This window comes from Zeus faber (genome assembly GCF_960531495.2).
Source record: "Zeus faber genome assembly, chromosome: 2".
In the NCBI taxonomy this organism is placed as follows: Eukaryota; Metazoa; Chordata; class Actinopteri; order Zeiformes; family Zeidae; genus Zeus; species Zeus faber.
In genome coordinates this window covers 41,458,761-41,463,315 of record NC_137189.1, presented here as the reverse complement: position 1 = coordinate 41,463,315, position 4,555 = coordinate 41,458,761, and positions in this window count along the sequence as shown.

Genomic DNA, 4,555 nt, shown 5'->3' with positions numbered 1-4,555 from the left:
AGCACAAGAAAAAGTAACATTTTTTTAAACAATGTTGTATTTTACTTTGTGATTTATTTATTTTTATGTGATGTACCCTGAAAAGCGTTATACAAATTAAACAAGGTATTGCTATTAAACCTAACAACAATCCAATGAATGTACAGATAATGTAATTAACTATATTATAACTGATCATTTAAATACACCGATATACAATGTTGTAATACATACAGTATTTGAGCTACTTACAGTACAGATCTATATTTTTCAAAAACTACTGGTGCATTTTATAAAAGTGTAAGCCGTAAGTGGCTTGTGTTGGAGAGCAGTGCTCTCTCCACTCAATCACAGCAGACACAGTCTTGTGGGCATTAACGTTGTTGAAATTCCTCACCCTGCTAATGTGTCACACCACGGTCAATCTATCGACCTGCATCGAGTGTCGTCCGACGTGGTGGTGGTTTTTGTTTTGTTTCGTGTTTACATTTTTTTTTTTTTTTTTTTTCCCCCGGAAGGCCGTTTGACAAAGAGCTGATCACCATGTGTCGGAGATAAAGACATCCTGTTAATGGTTGGCTCGGCGCGGGGGCCCGACGGGAACGTTTCGGGTCACTGTTAAACAGTCGGGCCGTGCGGCGTGATCGATCAAGCGGATGCCATGTGGGTATTGATCGGACTGGAGGCTGGGGGACCGGCTGGCTACCAGGAGAAAAGGAAAATGGCATCAAGGCAGTGATTCTGACACACACACACACACACAAACACACACACACACACACACACACACACACACACACACACACACACACACACACACACACACACACAGGTGCACACAGACACAGGTGCAGAACATTCATTATATTGTGGAAATGGGTTTTGCATTCAGTGAGGTGAGAATGAATCCAGTTAGAAACTCAGTCACGTGTTAAAATGGGAATCCTACTGGAGGGGAAACGCTACCTCCCTCCCTCCCTCCCTCCCCATCCGTCCTTTGGTGTCTCTATAGCTGTCACATCAAAAGGCCAGACAGACATGTGATTGATGTCTATTTTAGTGATTTTCAGGAAAACTTTATATATATATATATATATATATATATATATATGTATATATATATATAATTATTTTTTTTTAAGGTCCCCTTTTTGAAGTAGTAGCACTCAAAATGATCACACACACCTGGCAGACATTTTAGGGATGACCCTGACTTTTCTGTCGCTGTCTGACTTGCGATGGCACCTTTTGTAATTTTGTAAAACTAACAAAGTTGCCGTGCAGATAGAAATGAGGGCGTGTGAAGTTATGAGTTCGGGTTTATCAGTGGCGGCATGCCCACGCTACCAGAGCAACAGTGTTCTGCTGGCGAGTTGGCCAACAGTTTGCCCACCTCCCGCCGTCGACAATAGGTCCTCGGATCACGTGGTCGGAAGGCTGGGCTTCTCTGGTTTGTTTCCCCTTTGGTCCTGAATATACAGACCAAGGGTTGGGGTGAGTTGCCGCAAGTTGTTTTGGATCTGGGAGGGTGCCTCGGAGGCCCTTCATTCCAAACAAGACAAATGAGCAATCAAAAGCGCAAAAAATAAAAAGTTTCCCCTGAATTTCTGTGCGGAGCGGCAAATATAATTCGGGGGGGGGGGGGGGGGGGGGGGCTACGTGTTCATCATTTGCATCGGTGGATGCGGAGACATCTGGATTCGCAGATGTCTTCGCACAGACGCGTCTGCGATGAATCGCGGCACCTGACGGCTGAACGGCTCCGTCCGCTCTGCCAACGCGGCCATGTTGAATTAGGCACGAAAACCATCCAATCAAGTCGAGACGGCAATCAGGAAATAGGGTTAGAGCCCATTTACATTTCCAGTCTTTGGTTCTAATTTGGTTCTAATTGATGTATTTATTGTCACATCACACAATATATTTGATTTTTTTTATTCAATCTGATTGAAGATATTATTTTATAAATGTGAGACCATGATAAATGAAACCTCTTTTAGGGTTTGCCTAAATATTTGTGTCTCAATAAAAAAAGTAAAGTAAGTGTTATGAATTAAACACAAAGGATAAATAATCGGACAAATACGTCACATGGTACATTTTAATTGAATGTTATACAGTATCAAAGGTTTTCAACTGGTGGGTCCGGTTCAAAACTGGGTGGAGGGTCCGAAAATCTCTACCTATTTTATTTTGTTAAGATTTTTTAAGTCAACTAAATTTCAGATGCTGTGCTTTGCTTATTTATTTTTTATTTTTTTGGAAACACAGTTTCCAACTGCGGCTCCCAGTGTAACCAGCTGAGAACCACTGTTGTACCTAATGCTTCAAGATCTGAGTTTCTCTGCGTGTGTTCCTCAATCTGTCATGGGATGGAGAGGGTGAAGGAGGAGGGTGTAGAGATCCCGCTTTTTATGTATTTATTTATTTTTTATTATTTTTTTCTCCTCCCTCTTTTTAGCAATCAGTTGTGGGGAAGTGGAAATTAACCGGAGCATCGTCCATCTGACCAAGACAAAAAATGGCCCCCGTTTGGGAGCTGCTTTTTGGACAGCTGTGACGGCCACGGTCCTCCTGAAGCATTTCGGCGTGAAGAATCGCCCGTGGTGCGACCCCATTCAGCTCAGTTTTATACCTGCCGACAGGGGCCTAAGTGTTCATATTTTTGTCTCTTTGCTTTGACCTCTCTCTTCCCCACCTCCTTGTCATCAAATTGATTTTTACCCCGTCGCCTCTTTCCTCCCTTCCCTTATCCTGACTCTCAATTGCAGAGTCGATTTCTATTTCGCTCCTTTCACTCCCTAACACTTCCCTTCGCCCATCTCACAGTCGCCTCTCTCTCTCTCCCTCTCTCTCGCTCTCCGTCAGGTAATTTCCGTAATTGAATCCGCCTCGTGCTTTCTTTGCCCCTCTTAAAAGCCGCGTAAAGCCCACGCAATCGCCTCCATTTGCCGTCATAAGTCATAGACTGTTAAAGTTATGGATCCCTCCGCGTGGAATAATTCAGCGACCGTGTTTCGTCAGCTGTTGGTCATTTGCCCGCGGGCGCCGCTCGCTCTAAATGTCAAGCCGTCTCCGCTCCTGCGCATGTGTCAAGAGATTTGTTCCAAGTGTAAATAGTTGGCGTTCCAACAGAAATGGCATAAACGACACGTACTCTTACATAAAAAAGAGCAGCGCTTAGATCATCGTCGCTCCATAAAAAGGATTCGGTGCGTTTGTCTGCTTCGCCGTCTGTGTAATGAATTTCCACGTTTACTACCCTACGTTCCCAATATTGGAAAGACATGAAATCGTAATGTGACAAGTGTGTCGCAGTAGGTGGGTAGTAGAAAATGTGACTGCTGCAGATTGCTTTTAATTTGATAATGTATTGAGGCAATACATAGTTAAAAATACATACTTATTCAGAGATTCTGGGAGAGTGTAAATTGGCTAATGATAAGATAAGATAATGCGGGGGAAAGATTGTATTGAAGGGCTGCTTTGGCCGTCTTCAGGCCGTGCCAGACAAAGGGATTGTTCGTAATGGAGGAAATCTTCTTTCGTGAGCGACGGTCCGCGGCGCTGGGCCGTCCAGTACGACGGCATCAGGGACGGCCGGTTGCTCTCTTACCACAGTATCCTCCGTTCTGATAAAGCTGTGGCGGTGTCGCTGTGCACAAGCTGTCTTTCAGCCACATCCTGAGCGTTCTTCTAGAGGGCGTTGGATGGGAAAGCCATGGGAAGACCCTGGTTGGACTGGACTGAGCCTGTGTGTGTGTGTGTGTGTGTGTGTGTGTGTGTGTGTGTGTGTGTGTGTGTGTGTGTGTGTGTGTGTGTGTGTGTGTGTGTGTGTGTGTGTGTGTGTGTGTGTGTGTGTGCGGGCTCTAACACACACACACACTCTAAGGCTCAGTCCAGTCCAACCAGGGTCTTTCCATGGCGCGCGCGCACGTGTACACACGCGATGCGTGCGTGACAAGCAGGGCTGGTGTGAGCGCACGGGCCACGACCTTCCCCCTTTTATAAACAAAAGGTTGAGAAAAGCTTCCATCGCCCTGACAGCTTGAGAACGGCCAAAGGGGCCACGCTCGTTTTGACAGCTCCCACGCCGGCCGCCCCCCGGGGGTCACTGCTCCCACTCGGCCTTCCGCTTCCTTTGCGTTTGATCCCCCACCCCCATTGCCACCACCACCGCTTTCCTCCGTCCGCTGTCACTTCCTGTCGTTCTCCCCAGAGTCGCCTCTCCTCTCCTCTCTTCTCACATCTTCACCCCTCCCCTCTCATCTCCACTTTTCTCTCCCATTCCCTTTCTCCCCGACCCCCGCTCCTCTTCTACTTGGCTTCACCCCTCTCTCTCTCTCTCCGTCTTCCTCCCTCTCTCTCTCTCTCTCTTCTCAAGAGTCAAGAGTTTCCCAGCGATGGGGTCACGGGAGCCACCCGTGCATGTCTCTCTTTGGTCAGAGAGGGGAGTACAAACCGTAAACTGAAACCCTGTGTAGCAGGAGGCCACATGGCGCAGATGCTGCACCCCTCCCTCCACTACTTCCACCCCAGGAACTAAGCATCAGGGCTTTCTTATCCCCTTGGTACC